The sequence below is a fragment of the Ictidomys tridecemlineatus genome, chromosome 12 (genome assembly GCF_052094955.1).
Source record: "Ictidomys tridecemlineatus isolate mIctTri1 chromosome 12, mIctTri1.hap1, whole genome shotgun sequence".
Lineage (NCBI taxonomy): Eukaryota > Metazoa > Chordata > Mammalia > Rodentia > Sciuridae > Ictidomys > Ictidomys tridecemlineatus.
In genome coordinates, this window is record NC_135488.1 from 117,320,946 (window position 1) to 117,347,979 (window position 27,034).

The 27,034-nt window shown below is 53.5% G+C and overlaps 1 long non-coding RNA gene across 1 annotated transcript in view; it reads right to left on the reverse strand.

Annotated features, from left to right (window-relative positions):
• LOC110598355 (uncharacterized) overlaps positions 1 to 26,046 on the reverse strand; it is a 109,117-nt gene extending 83,071 nt beyond the window's left edge. The window contains exons 1-2 of the long non-coding RNA XR_013429304.1: positions 25,545 to 26,046; positions 3,235 to 3,413 (exon numbers count right to left, since the gene is read on the reverse strand). This is a non-coding gene — a long non-coding RNA (uncharacterized LOC110598355). The remainder of the gene's footprint in view (positions 1 to 3,234; positions 3,414 to 25,544) is intronic.
• Between the last annotated feature and the right edge of the window lie 988 nt (positions 26,047 to 27,034).

Genomic DNA, 27,034 nt, shown 5'->3' on the forward strand with positions numbered 1-27,034 from the left:
CTCTTAGGAACTTCAAGGTTTCTCTCTTTAGAACACTTTCTAAGTTTCTTGAAACAAATTCCTTAGCTTTCAGATTACTACTTAGAAAGTTTTTTTAAATTGCATTTACCATAAAATACCCAATACCCTCCTGGTGACCGCACCCTCAAAATAACCACTGCTAAATCGTGGCTGGGGAGGAAAATATTGTACTTTGTAAAGTTCTTGGAGCCTGTCCCTCAAATGTTTTCCACTTTGTGTCTGGAACAATGTGTGCCTGCTTTGGCCTGACCCTCAAGGGTCTTTTCCAAGCCACACTTATTGAGTGTGCCCTGGACCAGCGAGATCACAGAGTAGAGGTATGCAGACACACTCTCAACAGCACAGGGTCTTTTTGCAGTAACTGGCTCTAGAGATAGGATGAGGGATGCCCATGCTTGTTTCTCTGGAAGATTCCAGGGACCTTCACTACCATAATGGGTCCCTGCCTGCCATAGAAGTAGAGCCAACCCCAAGTCTCCAGTAGGAATCTCTTGTTTTTGCTTTGCTCGAAGAGCTATCCTTTCCTCCTCCTCTTTAATATCACGCTGTTTGGGAATATCTCCAAGGTTTTTAAATTCTGCCAACCTGAGTTGAGAATCGAGCTCTCCCTGAGGATGTGCATGCTGGTGTGGCCTCAGCCTTGCCTCTTGTCTTCCTGTCCCTCTGGCAAGAACCCTGCTCCATGGGAGTTCACAGGTGACTCACACGCTTCTCTGATTGTCAGCATGTCAGGATGTGTGTTTTAAATGATTGAAGCCATCTTTGGGTCATGGTCATCAAAGATGAGTTCCCTTTGAGACACAAATACCCTAAAGTGGAGTTCTCTGCAGTCTGTCAGCTGATAGTTTTCTTGGTCTTAGATGCCGACTTCTCAGCAGGATGTCCGAGTTAAGGTTTAAGAATTTCTGTCCTTATCTCAGGACTCCCAGCCTCAGAGAATATGTTGATTTTGGTGAACTGATGATTTCTGTAAAGGTAGTGGGTTTCCTGCCTTGGAACTTGTGACTGCGATGAGGAGTCCTCTGTCCCTTCTGAAATCCTGGAGCAGAGACATATTCCCATTCTGGGTGAGGGCTTTTGCTTCCTAAAACTCCACACGAAGAGCTGGGCCTCACTGTCACTGTTCACGTCCCTCCCACTTAGGGAAGTTCATCTCGCCAGCCTTTGCTGAAGAGCTGTAGGATGCAGCAGAACAAGGGTGTGGTGTTCCTCTCCATCCAGTCCAACCCGGTTCCAATTTCTCTTCAACCTGCTGGCTGCAAAGTCATCTCAGCCGTGGGCTTTGAGCCGCTCCTCCGAGACTGGAACATGACCCGAATGTGTGAGTGGGGTGCTTGCCGCAGAGGCTCACTGGAAAGCCACCACAAAGTCTTGGCAAAAGGAAACCATGGTGTTTGCTGCCCACGGAGGTGTCCTGGGCATTTCCTTAGCCTGACTGCTCTCAGGTGTCCTCCCAGAAAACTCCACCCCCAATTGCTCTCCACTCTTTCCAGAAGCTTGAATGACCTCCTAGTTACCTCCTAGTTGCCTAGTGGAATTACCTCTGAGCTGCCCAGGCACTTCTCCTTTTGGTCTGGTGACACAAAACCATTAACATTTCCCTTAGGCAAGAGGGCGCACTCGCTGGGCCACAAACAAGGAGGAAAACGGCAACAGTACCTCAGGAAGTTGTTCTACCAAGGACATGACCAGCATCGTCTCTGTACTGAGTCAGGGCGTTCTTGGTTAAGGCCAAGGACAGGAGCGACCAGTGAATCTTTCCTCTCCTCCAGCTCTGATTGATGAGCCAAGTGCAGAAGTGGAAAAATGTGCCCTCAGTGAGTGTCCTTGGCCAGCAGGGGGTGTGAGGACCTGCAGGCTTGTCGCAAAGGTGAAGATGCAGATACACCAGAGGCCTCTCCACCGAGTGGCCACTCTGGGCTCGGCTGCTCCCTCCCTCTCAAGGGCCCAGAAGGTCCATCATCCCCAGAAAGCAGTCACCAGCAGGCCAGCGAGACCCCCGTGATCAATTTCAATTCTTTTCATCAAATCACCTGATTTCACTTTCCAGAAGTATCTCCAATATTGTACCCAAGATTTCTCCTGTGATGGCACATGCGTTTTCTGCACACTGGAGGGTGACCCTGGATGGAGCCCACCTGGGGCCCCCTGAGGTATGGCAGGATGTACCTGGGTGAGAGGTAAAGCCTGCTGGTAGGATTCAGGGTGGCCTGCCTGCCAACCCAGAGACGCGGGAGGAGGCCTGGAAATCGCTCCAGACTCGGACTAGGCTGCCTAAGCAGAAAAATGCATGAGACACCAAGGAGGCAGCGCGGCTGTCGTCATAAATCGCAGCCTGCGGGCCTTTTAATGTGTCAGCGCACCCCGGCCGTTAACCGTATTTAATTGCTATCTACAGTAAGTTCCGTAGATCATTACCATACCAGTCATTTTTCAAAGATTCTCGTTAGCACAGGACCAGGGAACACACACACACACACACACACACACACACAATGATGTGACAGGAAATGGCTAGGGGAACTTGCAGGGAGAGGTTCCTGACAGCCAGCCAGGAGAGGAGACCTGTTTCTGCTGGCACTCCAATTCACACCCCTCCTGCTGCAGACCTAGGGAGAGAGACCGGCCACCCTCCCTCCTGCTGGCTCCTCTCTTCCAAGGCCCCCCATCCCCTCGCACACCACGTTCCGGAGCCTGGCTGGGAGGAAGGGAGCTGGCAGGAGCCACAGTCCACACTCGGAGACTCTGAAGGAAGCGCTGGACTGTCCGTCCATTTGGCAGGGTGTGGCTGTGTGTCTCCCCAGTACCAGCTGCTCTGCTAGGCCATTGAGACTGGAGGTCACCTGAGACCCAGTCCTCAAAGACACCACCGCAGGGGACGAAGCCAAGGGTGACAGCAGATGTTTAAACCCACCCTGCTTGCCTCACGTTTTTGGACTCTGTTTTTTATCTAATCTTTTTATTAAGTCCTATGGAGAGAATTTGCGCTCTGCTACTTATTTTTCCCTTTAACACATATTTTGAGCCATCAAAGGCCTGAGTCGTTTCTGGCGGCTCCTCAGATGGGAATTCTCCTGTGTGGAGCCGGCCGCCTCCTGGGGGTGAGTGCCCACAGGTGCTGTGGGCTCGCCTTCAGAAAGCTCCCGCCCCTGGAGCCCAGAACCCCCCCCCCCACCTGCGCAGGCGTCTCCACGGGGACGATGGCCCTTTCACCTGGGCCGAGGACCTTTGGGTTTGCCATCAGTTCCAGATTGCACTCATCAGAGTTCAGCTCAGAATTTCCAGGCAGCACAGATGGTGTGAGTGGAGGCCCCTCCACCCAGCGTCTTCTCACTCCTCCTGTGACTGGCATCCCAGCCTGGGTGGGGGGCTGGCATGTCTTGGTGCATTCTCTGAAATGGAAGGTTAAACATTGCTAGTTTTTTATTCAAAGACATGATCCCAGTTCCTGGATTTAGCAATTGCTCGGTTCTAATGCTTAGGGCACATGGCACGTGCCAGCTCCCAGAGCACCCCAAGCCAAGCTTAGGTTCATGGGCTGAGATGTACTTCTGATCCCAATATCTCAGGAGATCCTTGGTTTCAGTCCCTGCTCAATTCTCTCTTTAAGTTCCCCGGGTGTGTGTCTGTGTGTGTGTGAGTGTGTGCATGAGCACACGTGTGCATTCTTTGTATGTAGTTTGCACATCTCCTGCTCTCGTGCTGGGAGTGCAGATGGAGAGGGAGGGAGGCTGCTCTGTGTGCCAGCTGCATGTTCTCTCCACTTTACCACAGGAACCTGGGCCCTAGAGGAGAGATGAGCCTGACCGCGGGGACAATGAACGGGAATCAGATGTAAGCGAGAGTGACCCCCAGTAGCTTCCAGGTAAGAGGTGACATTGGGCTCCAGAGCCCTGGTCTTGGGGCTGAAACCGGGAGTCCCAGTTTTGTTTCTCGCATGACTTCGGAACACTTGTTCCGTTCTCACGGCTGGGCAAAGGGGCACAGGCGCTGCCTGAGCAGGAGGGAGGGCTTAAGCACCGTAGTTAACCAAAGCCCAGCGCAGGGCCTGGCTCTCCCCAGCAGCAGCGGGGCCTGGCTCGGCCCCACTCCTGGGAACAGAGGCCCGTGGCAGCCTCAGGTCAGGAAACTGGGGAGCTGAGGCCCCGAGTGTGTCACTTCCAGAAGCAAAGCCAGGAGCAAGGATGACATGGACAACATGGTCCTCTCCTGGGGCCACGGCCTCCTCTTTCCAGTCTGGACTGAGCAGAACAAATACAAGAAACTGCAGCCTCCAGAGCCCATGCTGAAGGGGAAGTGCACCTGTTCCTGACAGGACCTGCTGCTTCCACATCGAGCGTCCCATTGGCCTCACACGGCTGACTCTCCAAGACCTCTGCCATGGCTCAGGAGGAGGCAGCAGGCCCTGTCCCAGAGAGACCAGAAACCTGTGCATTAGGATTAAGGAGCCTGGCATCAGGTGCAAGGAAGAAAAACCCTAATTCCTTCCAGGAAAGACACGCACTTTCAGGGAACCGGGAAGCCATGATTCCCGGAACACGTGTTGTTGTTGTTGGTGGTGATGTTGATGGTGGTGAAGTGGTGGTGATGGTGGTGGTGATGATATTGATGGTGGTGGTGATGTTGATGGTGGTGGTGATGGTGGTGGTGATGATATTGATGGTGGTGGTGATGTTGATGGTGGTGGTGATGGTGTTGTTGTTTTTGGTAGTGATGGTGATGGTGTTGTTGTTGGTGGTGGTGATGATGTTGATGGTGGTGTTGATGGTGGTGTTGGTGTGGTGATGATGTTGATGGTGGTGGTGGTGGTGGTGGTAATGTTGATGGTTGTGGTGCTGATGATGTTGTTGGTAGTGGTGATGTTGATGGTTATGGTGGTGGTGATGTTGGTGGTGGTGGTAGTGATGTTGATGATGGTGTTGATGGTAGTGTTGTTGGTGGTGATGGTGGTGATGATGTTGATGGTGGTGGTGCTGATGATGTTATTGTTGGTGGTGCTGTTGATGGTTATGGTGGTGGTGATGTTGTTGTTGGTGGTAGTGATGTTGATAGTGGTAGTAGTGGTGATGTTGATGGTAGTGTTGATGGTGGTGATGTTGATGGTGGTGTTGGTGGTGGTGAAGGTGGTGTTGGTGGTATTGGTGATGGTGGTGACATTGATGGTGGTGATGATAATGTTGTTGGTGGTGGTGATGGTGCTTGCCTCTTTTTTTGAACTCTAACAAACGGACACATTGGCCCTAGTGTCCAGAATAACATTTTCCCAAAAATGCACTTCTGCAATGTAACTTTGATCATGGTAACACAGAGAACATACCCTAGGTGTTTGCAATGTACGGGGTGTGAGCCCTGCCCACCTTTCTCATTTCTGAGGTGACCCAGCATCCCAGGAACAGAGCAGCATGGAGGTGACTCAAATGTCTTTTGAGGCCAAGCCTTGATTCAGACTTCAGCTCACAACTCATGAGCTCACCTCCCAGGCCAAGCACTCAGTCACTTAGATCCTCATTTCTGTTTCTGGGAAGTGAGCACAGTAAGAATTACTTCAGATGTGGCCATATTTGGTACTCAGCAAATGCTCAAAATTCATAGCTATTAATATTATTGCTATGAAATAATATTAGTGAAAGCGACAGTCATACTAATGTGTGTCAGCCGCTGGCCGCAGCACAGTGGCTTGTCTGTCTGCATTTCTATGATCAGAAAGCCAGAGGACACCCAGATACCCCTGAGATTCAGATAACATGGCTTTCACCCAAACTTTCCAGAAAGAACCTCTCAGTATTTCCTCACTCTAAGCAAATGCCGGTGTTTGGAATGTGCTCAGGGGACACAAGCCTAAGCCCAGAATACCTGGCTATGGCTGTGCCATGTGCTTGCCAAGCCCTGGCTACCCCTGTTTTGGGGACAGAGTTGGTCTTACCTATAGGCGTGGGGGCAACACAAGCACCGAATCCCAGATGGCAGGGTCCGTTCTTACAGGTGAGTCTCAAGCAAACACAAGCTTCAGGCGTCTGTGCCACTTGCACACGGACCACAGGGGTCAGATGCCCTGGGGGAAGGGCTCGCGGTGAACGTTAGCGGATGGACTAGCGAGAGAGACTTCAGAGCTGAGAGCACAGAGAGCCGTGAGGGTCACTCATCCTGCATTCCCCTGCAGAGATGTTTCTCCCCAGATGTCTTATGCCTGGGCCCTTCCCCAGCCCTGCTGAGTCCAGTGCTGACCAGGATTAGTTACGTGGATTTTCCAGAGAACTCTGACTTGGCCTCCAGGTTTAGAGTGGCTGATGGCTAACCCCTCACTGTGTGCATGGGAAAGGAAGTTGGTAAGATAAAGCAACTGGCCTGCAGTCCCTTGCTCATTAGCGGCAGGGCTTAGAAGTAGAACTGAGCTCTTCTGCTCTGGTCTGAATCACCTTTCACAACACTCATGGGAGTGAAACCCCTGCAGGGTGGAGAGCCGAGGCCTGGAGCAGGGGACCCGGCCAAGCTGACCCAAGCCAAGCCTTCACGTGGGAGCAGGGGTGGCCAGAGGGAGGCTGGGAGGCTCTGAATATCACCCTTAGTCCCAGAGGGTGCCCACAGTGGTGTTCACAGATAGTGTGACCATGGCTGGGCAGGGTGGGGTGACTTCCCTTAGGAGGCCACTAAGCAGAGCCTGGAAACAGCCCTGCCACTTGTTTTGACCCCATCTTGGTGGATTGAGGATAAGGGAATACAGCACAGGGTCCAGTGTGGACATTTCCTGGCTTCCTGACTCGTGACTCTGCAGGAAAAAAGGGCCTTCACATGTTCAAATGCCCTAGTTCCCAGGGGAGGGGGCAGTGTCGGAGAAGGCCAGCTCCTCTGCAGGTTCACCCAGCCGTGGCTGGCAGAGCGGAACTTGAGGTCAACCTCAGGACTCCAGCTCTGTGCTCACTCACCCCACAAAATGACCAGCATGTCCCCACCGGGCCTGGGCATCCCTGTAGTCACTGGACACAGACAGTATGAACAGTGGACCCTTGAGCATGGATCCCTTGGCTCCTTCTGACAGGAGCCAGAGAAGCCTGTCTGAACCCCAGGTCTGTGTGCAGGTGGACGCTGGGCTGAAGAAGAGGGAGTGAGAAGGTGGAACCCAGGCTTCAGCCGCAGCTGAGGACCCACTGTGGAACAGCCCTCCTCACTGCTGCCCCGCGGTCAGCAGGGCAACCAAGCCACTCTGGAGAATGTGTCCAGCTGGCCAGGGAGGCCCCACAGAGCTGGGCCATAGACTAAGGAAGCTCTATACATGTGATCTTTTGGGTGATACTGCAACCTCAAAAATATGTGGATTAAGGCAAATCTTTGGGGCAGGGAGAAGCTTAGCAGGAAGTACAGAGGACCTTTAGGGCAGCTATAATGGTGAGTCCAAGTCACTGTGCATGCGGGCCAACCCCGTGGATGAATTCCACCATGAGTGAACCCAGGGTCAACTGTGGACATTGGGCATTCATCCAACAAATGGACCACTCTGGAGAGAGCGTGGGGAAGAGGTGAGGGGGGCTGCAGTGCTTGGGAACATCTCTGTACCTGCTGCTCAGTTTCGCTCTGAGCCTAAAACTGTTCTTAATGAGTCCTTAAGAATATATTAAACGTTCCATATAATCATATTAATATATTGAACAAGTCCTTTTAAATGTGTCATCTCCCAAGATATAAACACTATGATATTATCAGGAATGGGGGCTGAGAATTCACGGCTGCCAGACCGAGAGGAAGTTAGGAGAAGGATTGGGGTCCGGAGCCCATCACCCAGTGTGCTGGACTCAGAAACACCACCCGCTCCCTCCAAGCACCACCCACTTCCAGAGCAAAGGAGACGGCGGCTAGGGACCTTCTCCCGCCTATGACAATCCACAGCAAAGCTACATGCTGAAGGCAAAGGGAACAAAATACCCACAGAGTGTAAAAGCTGAAGAGCACGGTCTCCAGGGGAGGGAGGGAGGGAGGCAGGGAAGGAGGGAGGCGAGGAGGCCCCAGGTGCACACCCACACTGACCTACTTCCTCGGCCAGGCCCCGCCTCTCACCCAGGAATCCGTTCAAACCATTAATGTATTAAATAGATCAATGCACTGATGAGGAGACACCCCTCACAGTCCCTTCGTTTCCCAAGCCCACCTCTGACCTCTGACCTTTGCGGACCATGCTCTCAGCACACAGGGTTTGGGGGGACATTCCAGAATCAAACCTAACACTGTGCCTGCCCTTGTGGACAGGGCCACAGGGAGGTCCCTGAAGCCGCTGCTCCCGATCAAAGCCCACAGGGAGTTTATTAAAGAATATTTGCTTAATTCGAGATTACAACAGGACTTTCTTATCTCTTTTCATCTTCAGAGATAAAGGACGTGGTGAAGTTCATGTGGCTACTAAATAATGCAATATCCACCTTCCACTGAGAAGGGCTTCCTGAGCTTTCTGCAGTGGGCATCTCCTCCAGTGTTCTCACATGGTGAGCTGCTGCTACAGGCTGATGGCCCAGGAGAGGGGCCAGGAGAAGGTGACATTGCTGAATGAGCTCTCCGACATGCTAAAGGACAGAGGGCTGAACCCAGAGCAACAGCTGAGCCTCTGTAGGCTGTTAAAACGGGTGTCCACTGAGCCTTCACAGCGGTGCTGGCCTTCCAAACCTGAAAGTCGTGTGCAGGGGACAGAGCTGAAACCCCAGCACTGGAGGCCACACAGGAGCATTTCAGGAGCACCTCCACAGTCTCCAAAGTCAGCATCCCTGGTGAAGAAGAAGCAGTCAGGAGCCAGAAGGGAAAGCACCGCGTTCTAAGACCAAAGCTCAAAGCATTCAAGAATATAGTCACCCATTGAAGAGCTGTAAAAATGTGGGCCCACTGTGTGCCGAGGAGAGCAGAGCAGAGTATGCAGGGGCCGCCCGAAGGGACCTCAGGTCACAGCCCAGGTGGACTAGTCCTCAGGGCCTCCTACAGCTCAACACCTGCAGAAAGGAGCTTCTCACCTGCTTTCCCCGATCCTGGGAAGGAAAGGGGCAGGGAGGAGGAGGAGGGGAGGAAAGCTAATGCTGATCCCGCACTGAGGACCTTCTTGGAACTTCCACATATCTGCTCCTTTAGGAGTCGCTCCCTCCAATGAGTAGATGCTCTTGTGCTTGTTATGGTCATCGCTGGCATTTTACCAGTCAATTCCAGGTGGTGAAATGTAAACGATGGCATGTGCTCAGACACACTCTGAGACCTTCAAGGACCAACAGCTCACAGGCAGTTAAGGAGGACTGACTGGGTTCTGTCTGAAACCCACCTCTCTTGCCTACAGCCACCGCACCAGAGAGAGCCTCCCGTGACTCCATCAGGATGAATGTCCAGGGCCAAGGCTTTCCATCAACCAAGAGAAGTCAGTGACCATGAGAGCAGGGTCGCCTGCCAGGGGTGGGTCACAGCTCTGTTCCTTATTAGCTGCACAGCTGGCCAGTCCCAGGGGTGGGTGGGATGAGGATTCCATCTCTGAGCTCCACCTGTTTACATCTTAGGCAGCTTCAGTGCCAATAAATCCACTTCCGAGAACCTCTACATTTACAAACAGTAAAGGAGACGGTGCAGGGAAAGCCCTGTGGCCTCTCTGGCCCCTTTCTTCCCCGTTGGTCAGTGTGTCCCATGTGCTGCACGTGGTCAGCTGGTACTGACCCAGTCTTATTAACTAAAGCCTAGTCATGTTAGAGTTCAGTCCTTGAGTTTTATGGCACTTGCTTTTAAGAAGCCTTGATGACACATAACCACCATGGTAGGGTCACACAGACCAAGGTCTCTGCCCTGAACCTCCCCTGTGCTCCCCCTGTTCACCTGCCGCCACCCACCCCTGTTCCCCGCCCCCAGCCCCTGCTAAGCACTGGCCCTTCTGGGCCTCCTAGGCCTGCCTCTCCAGGACCTCAGAGTTGGTCTCCAGGAGGGTGCTTGGCCTGCAGTACATGCGACTTCTTCAACGTTGCCTTTCCACTTGGGAGGTAGGCCCCTCTGCCTGGCCCAGCACCGAGCAGAGAGCCCGGTGGGTTGGGAACCTGGGTCAACCTCTTTCCTTGGCTTGCTAGATACTCCACGCTGGGCTCTCTGCCTCCCTCTCAGAGCCTGGGCAGTCCCTGGCAGGGGTGGGCACTCACAGTACAACTCGAGAGCTTAGAAGGACTGGGGAGGTGGGCGGCATGGGGAGAAGTGGGAGGTGGGGCGGGCCATCTGGTGGAGGGGACCTGCCCACTCCCCACCCAGCACATCCCAGTAGGTCAGGGGTGGTGCTGCCCTAGTCCCCCTGAGGAAGCAGAGGTTCCTATCAGGGCAGGGAGCGGAGGGAGGGCTGCCCACCTCCTGCTGCCAGTGTTTGTAGCTGCTGAGATGAGGACTCTGCCCGTTCCCCTCTCACCTCCTGCCCACTGAGGTGCCTACTGAATGCCAGGAGGTGCAGGTGTCTAGTCTTTATCTGCAGAAACCCAGCAAATAGGAACGGGTGCCCTCTGAATTTTCAAATGAGAAAATCAAAACTTCAAAGCTTTAAAAATATGCTGGGAGAGACCTCCAGATGTGGGAAGAGCCTTATCCGCGAGACGGTGGACCCTCATTTCCCTGGCGTCACCTGCTGGCCCACACCCCACCTCCCTCTACATCAATGTCACCCGGGGTCACCAGTCCCAACCCAGAGGAAGGGGCAGGTCCCTAAGGACCAGCTCATCCTGGGCCTTAGGGGCAGCCCACCAGAAGCCCGGTGGCCACACTGTCCTTGTCAAGGAAAACGCTCCCTGCTTGGGCTTTGGATCCACTCTTTGTTCACTTATTCACTTTCTAGGTCTTTATTTTATTCTCTGCTCGTCTTGGGCCACATGATGCTCTAGGCACAGGAGCCGGAGCAGGACATAAAACAGACACGCGGACCTGCCCTGGAGCCTCTTACCATCCAAAAGGAGGAAAGGGAGCAAGGCACGCTTCCCGTCAGGTAAAGATAAGAGCTCTGGTGAGGAATCCAAGGATCCGGGTGCGAAGGCGGCAGGAGCAGGGCTTTCAAGAACTGGGCAGCAGGAGTTGCCCACAGAGTGAGCGGAGGCAGAGACCCAGGGAGCGAGGGAGGGAGCATTTCCCAGGGAGGGAAGAGCAGCAGCCAAGGCCCCGGGGCAGGGCAGTGCTTGGGTGAAAACCAAACACTAGCCTGAACGCAGTTCTCCACACAAGGGCACGGTGTCTTTGAGGCTCAGGGTGAGTGCTTGATGTTGTCTTGTCCTTGTTTTAATCACAGTGGGCTGATGCGCAGGCTCCATGTGTTCACACCTCTCTGTGAAGACCCCTCCTGGATGACACGGGGTCATCTTAGCTTGAGCACAAAGGTGAATAGGCACAAGCCCTCCCTGCAGGTCTCACTGCAGCCGAGGAGGGCACAGGGGGTGAGAGCAGGCTGCTCTTGCCCTCACGCCTGGCCTGCCTGGAGTCCCTGGCACGCCATCTTTGGCCTTCTCCCCTGCCTACAGGCCTGCTGAGGCCCTGGTGACTGCTCCCCAGGGCCCCGAGGGCCCCACTCTCTCCAGGACTCAGCATCGCTGAGAGCGCAGCCTGTGCCCAGTGACACTCCTCAGCTGGGGCCATGAGGCCAGCGCCCCTTGCTGTCCCGGCTCTGCCCCTGGCGAGCAGGCCCTTCGTGGAGAAGCACAGATGGTGCAGCGGTGACATGACCCCAGGGCTGTGGGGACTGTCCTGGCACTGCAGCCAGAGTAAGCAGACGCCTGTCCGTGGAACAGGGTGCCCCCCTAGTGCTCTGCAGCGAGGGGGCAGCCACTGTCCACTGCTAGTGTCAAGGCAAGAGTGGCCTCGTGAAGAGCTGCAGCTGCCCGGGCTGAGGCCCTCCGTGCCCCCACACCATGGCAGCCAGTTCCCCAGCAGATAGGAGAGGAGGTCCCCGCGCGCTCAGTGGAACTCACAGCATGAGATGGCCATTGCCAAGCCCCACCCCGTGAGCAGGGTGAGAGCAGGAAGAAGGGGACCTGGTGCCCACCCCAAGGGGCCTTGCCAGGGATGTTGCCGGTGTTAACTCAGGACGTCTGCCCCCCTCTGAGCTGAGGTTTCATGAGCAGAAAACCTGGGGCTCTCAGGATACCCACCTCCCACCTCGGCCCCTGCTGATGGGTTTGGTGAAAGCCCCAGGACTCAAGTGAGACTGGGATGTGATCACAGGCCAAGGCCACCCCGAGGGCTGTCCACAGCTCTTCCCCAGGGAGCTGGCCACCCCCGGTGGAGGAGCATGGGCCCCAGGACACGGGTGCTGAGGTGGAAGGATGGCGGACCATGATAGAAACCCCCCTGAGCCTGCTGCGTTCTCAGACTCCACTGGAGCTCTCGGGAGAGGCCAGGAGAGGCGGACAGGGCCTCCAGCAGGTGACCTCTATGGAGGAGCCACGTCGAGGAGGTGTGTGCAACTGAGCAAGAGGAGTCTGGGTGTGCCCCCAGACGAGGCCAGGCTGCAGCCAACTGCGGTGCTGCCATTCGCTCACTCAGATGCGACGCGCCTGGATCTGGCCGTTCAGGGATGCATTTGATGTTCTCATGATCAGCCTGGACGATACCCTCAGTTTATGAAACCAAAAGTCATCTCAGGGCTGCTGAGGGAGTGGGCAGATTCAGCCACCCGTCTTGAGCTCCTCCTGGAGTCCTGAGGCTGGGGCCGAGAGAAGCTGGAGAGAAGCCTGCAGGCTGTCAGATCCCCTGCTCCCTGGGTGCCTGGAGTGAGGGAAAGGCAGCGTGGGGACTCCAGGGCAGTGGCACCCATGCCCCCGGAGGAACCGACTGTAGACGGGCCAAACTGTGGCCCCAAACCGGCACCGCCCCTTGCGGAGTGCCTTGCACGGCCCCTGGCTGTATGGCTGAGAAGGTTTTTGTGACATACTGGCCTCTTTCCTCCCAGACCCACAGCACCTGTGCACGAGTGTTTCAGAAATAGTGTTCATTAACTGACTGTAGATTCAGTGATTCGACAGGTGATGGCCCAGTGTTCACAGACACACTTCAACCAGACGCAGACTGAGAAAAGCCAAAGGGTGCTCAAGTTGGGTGACCACAGGGACCCTCCCACCTGCAGACCACTGAGCACATGCTCCGGCACAGACACCTTGCTAAATGCATCAGCCGGGAAGCCGCAGGAGTCTGCATGGCTCGCCAAGTGTGCACTCCTGGGCCAGCTGCCCACTCGCACAGTGCCACTGTCCGCACATTGCCAACCAAAGAAGCGTCCCCACGTAGAAGGGCTCTGAGTATCCCAATAATGGCATGCGAATGGCACAGTACTCTGCTCATCCTGAGTTCAAAAAGTGCCTGTTACCATGACTTCATTTAATACTCAGACCAAGTCCCCAGAAAGGAAGTGAGGCCACAGGAAGCTCAATGACTTGCCTGGGAGCACGGAGCACGACCAGGCATGGCCAGGATGGACTCCAGCCCTGACCATGCCAGCTAGTCTACTGTAGAATAAACAAGCAATATCACACACACACACACACACACACACACACACACACACACACACACACTCCTCTTGACATCCAAGAAAATATCGTGTGTGCGAAGGTATCCCGAGAGGGAGGGAGGGCCGATGTTTCCCATTGTTGTAACTAACTGTATGGTCGCTGATTAAGCAAAGTGATGCACTACAAGAGTTAGGGTGGACTTCATTCCCACCTGTAACCTTTCCAAGGTTGTTTACTTGGGAAGCCTTGCGTGACCAGGAAAGGTCCCTCAGCAAGGGGCAGGAGCTAGGGCTGGAGTCTGGAGTGTCGTATTTCCCCCAAATCTCCTGCCCCAGGGTCTAATTACCTGGTGGCCCTCTGCTGGGGGATGGGAGCACTTGGGGTGGGCCGTGGTTTCGGTGTGACAGGTTCCCATCCCCAGCCCCGCGCTGCTGCAGGAGCCCCAGGGCACCCGCCCACCTCACCAGGGACAAAGGGAGCAGAGAACACCAGGAGTCTGCATTCAGTTTGCAACGTGGAGTGGAAATTTCACCTTTTCCAGCAAACTCTGTGTGTTCCAAAGATTTAACTTTATCCTCACCCCCTCCTGGCCCAGGAGGAAGAAGAATTGTGGGGTTTATTTTAGTGCAGAATGTGAGCGAGAAACCCCTTCAGGACCTAGCAATTGGTTTTTGTTTTGTGACCAGTTACTGCCACAAAAGGGGGACCCACCCCCATCCCAAGTATTCAATTAACCCTGTGTGACTGCAGAGGAGCAGGCTGGTCCGGCCCCATTCAGGAGGTTCCGAGGGGGGCTTTTTTAAAGGATTCTTCTTAACAAAGGTTGCCAAACTAAGTAGCTTTTTTTTTGTTGCTTGGCTCTCGTCTATTGTTACCGCCAAAGAGACCCTTTCCACTTAATTGGGGCTTTAGAATTCCACCTCTATTGTATTTGTACATAGGAAACACTCTGCCGAGCCTGAGGTTTGTGTGCAAGCACGTCTGCATTTGGTGTGCCAAGGCTGTGGCTGTGTCCCCCTACATGTTCTGCTGATGGGGTGTCATCATAAAACCCAAGCCACCGCAATAAGGAGCCCCGGAGGGAGCCCCTGTTGGTGTCAGGCGCCGAGATCGAGGCTCTGTGTGTTTGGTTTCCAAGGCACAATAAACTCTGCGTTAGAAGCCAGAACTCTGAAGTTTGGGCAGGAATAAGCCTTACCACACACCAGCCAGGCTGGGCCCAAGCGCTCCACCTTCCCAAGAATTGCCAAGGCCTTCTGCAGCTGCTTTAGAGCTCCAGCTACGAGGACTCCAGACCCGAGCAGAAAGATACATGGTTCAGGATCCAAATGCCCAGGGGGAGCAGGTGGGAAGCAGAGCGTGCCAGCGAGCGGGGCCTAGCCTCAGACAACAGCAGCAGAGTGGGGAGGCCTGGGAAAACTCTCCAGTTTTGACATGCTCCTCAAAGATTTGGGTGCACACTGATTGTGCTCATTTGTTGTTTCCTTCTCAAAGCCAACCTGAGAAAAGAGTTTTCTGTCGGATTTGGGAACTGGGCTTTCCGGTCGGAGAGGCTTGTCTTCTGTGGACAGGGCCAAGCAGACCCCGCTCCTCACAGCCCTCACGCCACACTGCTTCCACAGACGCGGCACGCACCTGGCAAGCCTGATTTGGGATTTCTGCTTTCCATAGATTCTAGAATTGCAACATTTGGGCCCTTCGCTGTGCTCCATGGCTATCAGCTATTGGAGCTGGGTGGGGCCAGCACCCAGCCATCTCTCAGCTGTGCCAGGCGCCTGGCCTGCATGGCTGCTTGGCTTTTCACCTCTGTGTCCAAGGGACAGGTTCTCTCTGCTCAGGTCCAGAGTTGCAGGAGCCCACACCTTAGCTGGTCCCAGGAATGCGCACACACGCACAAGTGTCTCACAGGCTGGGCTTGGCAGAGCCTTATCCAGGGGGCGTCAGAATGTCCATTTAACAAACTCCAGGCACACACAAAACATCCAGCTGTGGGGACGAAAGCTGCTGCTCATGACATCACATTTGCATCGATGGTGGAGAGAGTGGACATTTTATACTTAAAATATGATATAACGATGGAAGTGACACAGCTATTACTCTCCATGCCCGTGTAGAGAGTGGCTTTCACCATGTTTAAATGAAACCAAGCTGATTGTGCCTACAGAGTTTGTCCAACTGTCTGTAGATTTTATTGAAAAGCATAGATGGTATGTACGCCAGGGAAATCAGGCCCAGGTCAAGCTGGGCCCCCTGCAGACACCAGAATAATGTCTCTTGGCCATAGAGGGGCTTGATAAATATTAGCTGACTTATTGGAGATGTGAACAGCGAATGGAATCTGGACACCCTGCATTGCTTTATGGTGTAGATGCTTATGCTGCAGCCAGAAACCTGGAGAGCTGGGCTGGCCCAGGCTTTGAGCAATCACACCTCATAAAATGGACAAAATCCATAGAAATAAAAAATAATAACAAGAAGACACCAAATAAGAGAATAAGCAAGAGAATTGTCTTTGCATCAGTGAAGTAGAAGCTGAAATGGCCTATTGCAAATGCCAATCCCTGTGTGGAGTTGAACTCATGACCTGGAGGTAGGTCACGAGGAGTGGAGGGGGGCGCGTGGGGGGCTCGCCTGTGTGTGCACGTGTGAAGAGATGCACAACTGACACAGGATAATCAACTTCCAGCCCCTCGCCCTGTGCTCCCTGGCGCCCCCTGCAGGTCCACGGACCCCAGGCTGTCCTCGGCTCACATGCGCCTTTGTAGCTAGCTGTACCCTCCAGTTCCTAGATCCCTCCAGGTTGGAACACAAACGCAGGGAGGAACTCAGCTGCTATACAGAAATGCACCAAGCTTAGAAAAAGCAAGAACTGACAAGTGACGTGCGGAAATAAAGATAAAACACTTTGCCAAAAACTAACACAAATACTCCAAAAAAAAAGGTAACCAAGAACACATAAAGCCATAGAAAAACTTGCTGTGGAACCCTGAAAATACACTACGTCACAGCTTGTGTTGTTTGCTTTTCTCAGGAAGAAAGAAAGTTATATAATAAATGTTAAAGGATCTCTGTAGAAAATCAGTACAGCATTACGACAAAGGTGCTTCAAAAGTAGACGTTCAGCTTTGTGGACAAATAGCATCCTGCGTTGGCGTGCTACTTCCTGATCGTCTCAAGTGCCAAGCTGTTCTGTTTTTAGTCATTAAATCCCGTTTGTCCATAAAACTATGAAAATTGTGTACGACCTGGGACGGCGCGGAAGCTGGCCTGCAGTGCCTCAGGGCCCTAACCAGACCTGAGACACACTGTCTCTGCACCAGTGTGTGCACTGACCCAAAGCAAGCGGAGGCTGAGTTCAGGAGCCATGTTGGCCTCCACCTCCCTCCCTGCTACGTTCCTGCCCACAGTCCTAGCCCACTGCCCCGACCGTCCAGGAGCCCTCTGTGAGCCCAGAATGAGTCAGAGTAAAGACCCTGTCTAAACTGACGGGCATCTTGAAAGTGTCCACACATCCAAGGTAAGAGTGGGACGCTCGCCCCAGCTTCTAGGTCATGCCACAGGCCTAGGCTCCGCTGACTGCGAGCTGCTGTTTAAACACCCCGGTTTGCACTGATGAGCTCATTTCCTCTCGTCTGCTCCTGGCCACGTGCTGCCTCCCTCCCTTCTTTTTGTTGTCACATTTTGTCAGCAAAATAGGAAGTCAAGAAGGACAGGGAGGAGAGCAGGGCATTGGCTCTGGAGAGAGGCCACGGGACAGAGCACATTCGGCAAGGACATGCGAGTCCCTGCACTCAGAGCTGCCCTCAGGCTCCGCTCCTTCTGCCGTGCACCTGCCAAGGTGGGTTCGAGAGAGGCTGGAAGAGTCTTGATGGAGCTCAAAGGAGACCTGAGTCAGGTGCTCGGGAGCAGCATCGCTCCGGCAAGGCCTGAAGATTCTGTTGGAAGTTCGAGATTATTGTGGTGAAGAGGACATAAGCAAAAGCAAGAACATAGGAAAGGGGTGTGGGCTGGGCTCGCTGGTGCACTCCTGTAATCCCAGTGGCCAGGGAGGCTGAGGCAGGAGGACTGCAAGTTCAAAGCCAGCCTCAGCAACAGCGAGGTGCTAAGCAACTCAGTGAGACCCTGTCTCTAAATAAAATAGAAAATAGGGCTGGGAATGGGGCTCAGTGGTTGAGTGCCCTGAGATCAATCCCCGGCACCAACTACCCCCCCAAAAAAGGGGATGTGGAAGGAGCTGGCAGCAGCAATACTGGACTAGAGTTTGATCCAACCTCACTGTTGACGGGCTGCTCCCAGAGGGCAGGAATGCACCACCCACCTTCCCCGGAGCCCTGATGGTGCTGCATGTGCAAGGGCCTCAGGGATTCCCCCGTGCACCAAGTCCTTGGGTCCCTTGTGGAAGTGGAGCTGGATGTTAGGACAGATGAGGAAAACAGGATCCAGAGGTGCCTTCTGACTTTCCCAAAGCCCAGAGCTTATGGATTGCAGAACCAGAAGCTGAGACCAGGTCATTGAACACACAATGCCACACCATCAGGGGAAACCCCAATATGGTGATATTACACGCCTTTTGTTATTTATGTTCAGATGTGCTAGGAAGCAGAGGATGCTCACACACAGTGCAGTAGCTAGACTAGCTAGGTGTCTGGGAAGTCCCGTGCAGGCTCCCAGGCCCTCCACAAAGGTTCAGCACCTTGACTGGGCAATGCCGGGTTCCGGAGCAGTGCAGGGTAAGAAGCACTCTAAACAGGAGCGAGGGGTGGCCAGAGACAGCTCAGAGAAGCACACTTGGCCTCATGCCGGTGGGACTGGGACGCCTGGGTCAAGACCAGGGAGGGTCCACAGAGGCATGTGCAGGGCTGAGCCTGCCACGGAGGGACAGGCATCCAAAACAACCCTTGGGGAGGGAATATAACCGCCTATATGTGAATTTTGAGGCAGGAAATGGTATAAAGGAGGCTGGAAAGACAGGGATGGCCAGGCCAGCAGCTTCAGTGACTTGCAGCTGCCAGGGACAATGGCACCAACATCCCCTTGGACCGGTCTGGCCCATCACTTCTGCACACCTGTAATAGTGTACAGTGGGGAAGTTCGCATGGGTCCAGTCTGCCTTGGTGACAAGGTCTCTGCAGGGTGCCACTCTACAGGCTTTGCTTCCACACTCTGAGCTCCAAAGCAAGGTTGCTGATGTCCCTTAGGAGTGACCTCCTGTGGCTGCCAGGAATGGGCCCTGTTCCTCCAGAGGGGTCATTTCTATTGCTGAGGGCTCTGCCTGGATACATTCTCTCCACTGATAGAGTCTAGCATGGTCTCTTCCAGAAGCTATTCCATGGCCTGGGCTCCTCCAGAGGCCCCACGGGTCTGTGGGTTCTGTGACCCCGTACACGGTGCCAGGATGACCAAAGGAACCTGGCCCTGGCAGCTGAGGACTGTGCCAACCAGACAGCTTGAAATCCTCACCCTATTCTCCTGGGGAGAAGAGTGCTCTGTCCTGTGGCATCCCGTGGGTCCTACGTGGGTGTGCATCAGAATCATCTGGGGACAGAGTCCCACAGCAGTTCAATCCAGGCCAGCGTCACACCCTACGGGTGGTTCTATCATGCTTGCCATTTTGAGGACCCGCAGCAGCTCACCATGTTCCCTGCCAGTTGAGTAGCCACTTCCTGGATCTCTGAAGTCCCTCTCTGCTCTGCCTGGCTCTGCCTCACCCAGGAAGAAGCACAGTAGGGCTCTGGGGGAGCGTCTCCCCTCAGTGTGCATGCTCATCATGCAGGTCTGGGGACGGGGCCGAGAATCCGCTCTCTCTGCAACCCCCACCCTGGGACGCTGGCCCTGCTGGTTCATGGACCCACAGGCTTCCCAACTCAAGGCCCTGGTTCCCCGCGTTGTCAGGAAGGAGTCTCCTGGGCCCCAGGGGAGGGAGCTGCCCTAAGCGTGGACACTGTGTGCCCACAGCATCCCTACCTGTGCTCGCTACCTGTCCACCCCGGGCAGCCTAGTGATGGCTCATCTCCCTCCTGTGGCCCTCAGTTCCCAGTTCTGCACTAGCCACCTCCCTGGGTGACACTTGGTCAAGGCCTCTCATTCTTGTTTTAAATAAGAACAAACCAAAACAATAAACAATGAATCATATTTTTGTGACACAGTCACACTAAAAATGATTCTTTTTGTAAGTATATAAAAATGTGTAATTTTTAATTATAAACTAATATATCAAGATAATATATGTCAATAGTAAATGAAAATAACCCGTTTAATATGCACATCTGACAATAAAATCATGAAAAACAAAGGACATGGGCACAAAATAAAGATCAAATTAAAACCATTTAAGGAATGAAAACCACTGCCGCACATAAAGATTCCATGTTTAATGACTGTCCTTCTTAAAATGAAATTTAAAGTAAGCAAAGCTTTTACTGCCACATCATTTTGTAATTTTTGACCTTAATTTCATGACAAATGTTCCAGACATGGAAAACTTGTTTCATTTTCTTTCTTTCTTTCTTTGGTAACTAGAGGTTGGACTAGGGGAACTTCACCTCTGAGTGACATCTCCAGTATTTATTAATTTTTATTTTGCTTGTTGCCTGGGGCCTTGCTAAGTTGCTGAAGCTGAGTCTGGCTTTGAACTTGTGACCTCTTGCCTCCGCCTCCTGAGCTGCTGGGATTACAGGTACCCATCCCAGCGCCTGGCATCATTTTGTTTTAATCTTGGTCAAATTCTGGTGAGTGCATCCAAAACATCTTGAAGTTAGGGTAAAGTTAGCACCTCTGGGTATGAACTCAGCTTCTTTTTAAATTATGAAATATTTTTCTGCTTATCCTGATTTTAGTCTTGCTGCTGAAATCAGCATTGCCTTTGTGGATTCCAATTTTAATCAGTTTTTTTTAAATTTTATGATGGAAAATTCCACAAGCTGCACACTATCTCTTTGAATGACTTCCTTTAAAATATTTACAAAGAACTGTAGCCAACAGTGGGTGCCACCCTGGGAAATGCCGGCAGCAGAACGTGGCCTCCACTCTTGCCCTGGCTCAGTTCGAGCACATGCACGTGGGGCCAGCATGGTGGGTGTGGATGTTTGTTCTGCTCTCACACCCCCAGTGATGTCATTTTCCAAAAAACTAGGAGGGACTTCCTTACCCCTGGGGTGTGAACACTAAGAAAGCAGAAGGGCCAACACCGAGGCTCGCGGGACGTGGAAATCAAGGAGGAGCTGAACCCTGAGTTAGGGGTGGAGGGGAGAGGCCGGGCTGGACAGAGCAGAGGACTGGGGGTGGCCTCTGTTTCTGCGTGGGGGTGGAGGCCTCTCCCAGGCAGGCCCATCCCTGGGGCCCGGCGCTGGGGAATCCCCCAGGGAAGGCAGGGAGTGTTTTGCAGGATGTTCACAAGGACTGTCCAGGAGGCCTCAGCCAGGGTGGAGCTCTTGGTCCTGAAACCTCACCTCCTTCCCTTCCCCTGCAGCTTCTAGCCTCCTGGTTCAGGTCACTAACTGCTGGGAAGGCAGCCAGCAAAGTGGGTCTAAAGATGGAGCAGGACCCAGCAGGACGAGGTGCAGGGGTTCATCAGTGGACACTCCAAGCCTGCTCTGCAGAGGGAAGGACGGCCGGGCCTGGCTTCCCAGCGACTTGGCAGCACACTTCATCACCACGGCCGCCTCCCAGGGTGGCTGGTCCTGTCTACCAAAGGCCTGGAGGAGCGAGCAGGAGGTGCCCAGCAGCTCCAGGCCAACCCCCAGGAGCTGGACCTGTGCCTCCTCTCTAAGTGGCAGGAGACACGCTCCCTGCCCCCACTGCGTAGGGAAGGATCAGCGAGGCCCGGGAACTTGGGCACCACGGACACTGGAGTGGGTGGGTAGGCTTATCTGAGTCAGCCTCTCACCTTGGCCCACGTTTTCTTCTGAACAACAGAAAACTGAGGGAAAGCAGACCAGCTGCCTTCATGTGTCAAGCAGATTCTCCTTCCTTCTCCTCCTTCCCCATCAACGCAGACACTCCCAGGCCTTTGCCAGCCTCATCTAGTCTGTGGACTCCACTCTGAAATACGTCCCTTCCGGCTGCTGCTCCCACCCTGGGGTGAGGCGCTGTGGCTATGCCTGGTGCCCACTGACCTCCCGGCCAGCCTCCCTGCAGCAGCTTCTGCTCCCATTACCCACTGTCCCCGCAAAACCAGGCGGATCTCCCAACAGGAGTCAGAGCTGCCAGCCCAGTTGAGGGGACTTTGTCAGTATTACTATTGTAAGTATTTGCTCATATCAGCTGCACAGATGAGTGGGCATCCCTGGGACCCTTCCACACGGGAGTCCGCCGTGTTTTTAACAGCATCCCCCTCCCTACCTGCCTCCTGGAGACCCTTCCCTTCCCTAATAGTGCCCCTTGCACTTTCCGGTTATTTGCTTGTTTATTGGATGATTTATTGTAATTTCCACATGTGATGAACTTTCCCAGAGCACTTTTCACAGAACACAAAGGCCTTACTGCCCTGCTTCCCTGGCCTCAGCCTGGACAGCAACCTCTGGCTTTCCCCTGCCCTGGCCACACCGTCCTGCCTTGGCTCTTGCTGCAAGCCCCGCACGAGGACCTCTCAGCCTTCGCCCTAACTCCCTCTTGGGCTTGAGCTGTTCTCACGCCCTCTACCTCTTCTCATCCCCTGTCCGGCCTAACACTCCGCTCCTGACAGCCTTTCCTGGCCCTCAGTGCACAAGCAGTGCTCTCCAGTCCCCACCTGCCGTTTTTCCGTCTTCGTTGGTGCCTTGCCTAGGATGTGAGCCCCTGAGAGCAGGGCCCCGATCTCCTGCTGTCCGTCCTCACTGCTGGCTGGATGAGTGTCGCAGAGGGCAGAGGCAGAACCTGTGGCCTCCCCCGTGGTGATAAGGGAATATTTTACACCTTTACAAAATGCGCATGGATTGGGTGCCACTGTTTCTGCATCAGCCCCCAGAACCTCACCCTGGGCAGCTCTAGCAGCCTGTATGGTGGGGAGTGGTTCCACATCGAGGCGGCTCTGCCTCTTCTCCACCAGGTTTTGAAGGCACCAGAGAGAACGCTGGATCGAACGTCTTTACATCTCTAGTGGGCAGGTGAAGAAAGGAGTTCAGGTAAATAGGAAGCTGTGCCTCAGAACCAGGCGCCTGGAACCTTATCATGCTCTGCTGCCAATCTTGGGGGATTCTAGGCCCTCCTTAGAGCTCAGTTTCCTCTCCTGAAAAAGGAAGGATTTTGTCCTAGGGAAATGGACAAAAGAATTTAGACACATTTAGATAGATGCTGGAGAAGGCCATTAAAAATATGTGGAGGAAAATCTGGAAAAGGATTATAGCCAAAGTAAGTCCTTTCCCACATAAATACATTCCAAATTATGCAGCAAATGTTGAAGTTACTGGGGAGGGATGTCCAGTGGCTAGAAGCAGAGCTCACCTGGGGGGCTACGATGGCTTGCTTTCATCTTCTCCTTTTCTTTACTCTCCCAGGTACAGTCAGGGAGGATGCAGGGTTTTCATAGTGCCGCCCCCTCCCCGGGTTAATAGGCTATAAAATGCTCTGAGATGCTGCCCCATAGTCTCCGGGCTCGCTCCTGCCTGCCAGGCAGTGCTGGAAAGCGCAGGGACGCACTGGCTTGGGGCTTATCTGCATGGCTTCTTGGTGGGCATGGGCAGCCTGGCCTCTCTGAACACTGCATTGCCATGGACGGCCGTCCTGGGAGCCAAGGGAGGCCAGGCAGAGGACTCTGAGGAAAGAGGGCCTCTCCTATCCTGGGTTACTAATGGAGGTGCCAGAAGTCACACCTTGCCACCCATGGGTGTGTTGTCCTGCGAGGACATCAGCATCAAAAAGCAGACCTGGGACAATAGGAAAATCGAAACACAAACAAGCATCAGCTTTTATTGACTTTCTTGAACCCCAGTCCAGCTGGAGCCCTCTCCCCAGATCTCGGCCCGCCACCCTCTCCTCCACGCCTGAGCCAGTTCAGCGCACTTGTCACAACAGACTCCAGCTCGTGCGTACAGCCTGCCATCGTGCTGTGAGGGGGCAGTGGATCAGCAGGCTCCAGGGGAACGGCGTTGGCACCTCATTTTCTATACCAAGGGCCTCAAATTCTGACTCTTGGACAAAATCAGAGCCTTAGATCCTCCTTGTGTGAATTATTCTAGTGATGGTGTTGACATACTGTCATCCAAGTGCTAAAGAATGCTAGAATAAACATTCTAAAGAAGCAACCTGTTTCCATTGAGTGCTAGACTTTCACCGTCTGCCTAGAGTTCAATCTCAGCCTTAGTGAAGCTTGGCTTTGAGCCTCCAGCTGCTCAGACAAGTGCAGACCAACTTTTGTGCCTTCAAGATGCATGCAATGTCTTCTCCAGAACCGGACCTGCATTCCAGTCCCACTCGCCTCTGAGCTGCAGCCTCTCCAACACACCAATTCTGACATCCGGGCCCTGGGCTACTATTGGAGTCCCCGGTTTTCACTATCCTCAGAGTTCAGTCCTTAGAGAACTACAAAATCCTTTAGAAGCCTCCTAACCTTCCTGGGATTTGAATGCTCCATCTGCCTGCAGTTGTTCTCTGTCCTATATACCAGGCATTGAGCTAGACTCCTGGTGTACCAGGATGGCAAAGCTATCAGCCCTGTCCCAAGGAGCACCAGCTCATGGGGATGCAGGTAACAGCAGTGCCATGTTACACAACAGAAACAACACTGGGTGCTTTCAGGAAGAAGAGATGCCTGCACTAGCTGGAGGAATCTGTAGCTAAGCTTAGCCTTAAATAGTGAACACCGGTCATACAGGTTGCACACATACAGCTTAAACAGAGACCTGGAGATCAGAAACATCAGGCAGCAAGCAGAAAAACAGCAACTGTGTGTCACTAAGGCCTGAAGCAGTCTCTGGAATAAGGCCAGAAGGGAATATAGGGGCTGAGCTGGGAGACAGAGCTCCACAAGGTCAACCCATAGGTCAGGGGTAAGATCCAGCATGAACCTGGAGGCATGGGGGCTGGTGGGAGATCTGATGGATAGATGTGTGATCCCATATGCCTCCACATCCCCTTAGAGTCAGAGGGACCTGCAGGGTGTTGAGGGGGGGAGCTCTGCCCTTTCCCCGGCTTCCCAGTGCCAGAGCCGCCAGGCGCACCAGACACCTTGGAGCTTGACCTCAGTTTAGCTCCAGGGCATCATACCCCCATTGTGGCAGGGCTTCCCTGTGCCCTCACCATCCCCCAGACCTGTCCCTGGGATCTCATATGGGCCTCCGCTGAGGCCAGGGAGCCGGGATCTGCACAGTGCCTGCCACGAGGCTGTGAGCTGCTCACATCTGGAGCGATGCCGCCATCACGGTCCAAACCCCAGCTCGGCTCACTGTGCAGATGCTCTGAACGGCTCACGGCTCGGCTAGGATCAAGGCTAGATCTCGTGGCACTTTCAAGTTTATATCCATATTTTGTGGCCACTTTTTCTGTTTTACAAGACTGTGAGAGGAAGGGCACCTCCAGACCCTGTGCCAAGAAAGGCAAACAAAGGTAAACAGGGCTTAATTCTACCCCAGGAGCTGGAAGCCATCGCAGCAAATGCATGACCATCTTTTTCAATGAAGAACCCAGACACTAAGACGCAGGAAGACTCAGTAACACCACCCGGTTTCCTAGGACCCTAGGACTGACTCTGCTTTAGAACCTGCACTCCAGTCCCCCACCCCTGCATGTTCCATGGCCCGCAGCCCAATCCTGATCCCGAGGCTCGGAGAGAAATCACCCCTGGGACATGCTAATCAGACTCCGGGCTGCTGCTGACACAGCGGCGAGTCTGGCTAGACTTCCGCATTGGCTTGGTCCCCTCTGAGACCATCTCCCTGATTTTAGAGGGGACTTTACGACCCAAGTGCATGATCAATCCAGCTCTTGTTTTTTAACAAGGAATTAGGGAAACGTGAGAGACACTGGTGAACAGTCTGTCTGATCGCAGCCTTCAGCCTCAGCAGGCTGACTCCTCATACCCGCAGCAGTCAAGGACCAGAAAAGCAGCCTCCAAATCCCCAAGCCTCCTCTCACCTGAGCAGGGCTCCCGTTGTCAAGGCACTGGCCGGCTCACCCCGGAGGGTCCTGTGCTTTCAGCATGGCTTGTTTGGGAAGCAGCGGAGTAGCGTGCAGTTTCCCCAGCGAGGCAGCCTTCAAAGCATCGTCCAGACTGCAGAATGAAATCTGGACGCGGGAATCCTCGCAGGGCTGTGGGGCGCTTGGCACTGCCTGGCGCAGCCAGCCGCGTCCGAGCTCCATCCAGACTGCTGACCTGGCACGGGCGCTGCGTGATATGACTCGCTCACACGGGAAGCTTTAACTGTCTGTTCCCCACACCCATAGCCCTCAAGTCTCTCCAAGACACATCCTCCGGCGACACCACAATTCCCACGCTCTACTCTACTCTCTGCCAGGGCTCTAGCCTTCAGGGGTTCACAGCCAACCCCCGCAGAGCATGCCAGCCAAGAATTCATCGTTTCTCACTGAGGGATTATTAATCCCAAGTTTTCTGCTTATGTCTCTCTTTCATTAGTTAAACCAATTAAGATTAAGCATGAAGATATTTATAAACATCCTAGAGCTGTTACATAAATTCCTGTCAATTGAAGTCATTTTATTCTTAAAAAAGAAATCCAGCCACCTTTCCTTTACTCCTGTACGCCATGCTGTTCTCATTTAATTCACATGACTTTAGAGTGGTATATGGAAAGGATGTGACTGAGGGGACATGGCTATCTTTTTAAAAATGTAGCCACATTAGACATTGATGATGCACACCAGAATCTGGATTGTGTCTTGGAGGGGCGAAGGAATCACGAGAGGAGCAGAGGCGCTGGGTTGAGACCTGAGGAGCCGCCTTCACTGTGCAGGCTTGTGACAATCATTGGGTCCCAGGACTCAGGAGTCCCTGGCTGTCAAGAAGTCAGGCTACTTGATTGCCACCGTCCCTGCCAGCTCACCATCCTAGTATTTTACTTTCTCAGACCCAAACACACCCACCTTGCTGGTAGCTGGTGGAGGCAGTGAAACCGTTACCAGCTTCGCTGCAGATTCAGGGCTTGAGTCCACCCCCCTCCCTTCTTAGCTCTGGGAAAACCGTACCACAGTGGGGCCTCCGTGTTCTCACTAGGAGATGGGAGAACACGGCCCATCAGGTGGACCGACACAGCCCCAGCAGGACATAAATGGGTTAATACCAGAAAACCACCTGGACCTGTTCTCAGTCCACGTCTGTGCTCCATGAAGGTTGGCTGTTATTATTGCTCCATTCTGTGGTTCTGATTTCACCACTGTTCTCCTACTGACTTCCTATCTAATCAATCCTGGATATGCAAATATTTTGTCTTCAATGGACCCTCCACATCCAAGGGTTCTAACCATGGATTAAAAGTACTCAGGAAAAAAAAATAATTGTGCCTGTTCTGAACATGCAGATTCTTTTCTCTTGTCATTATTCCCTGAATAATACAATACAACAAACTAGTACATAGCGTTTGCATCAGGTATAATAAGGTATTTGCATT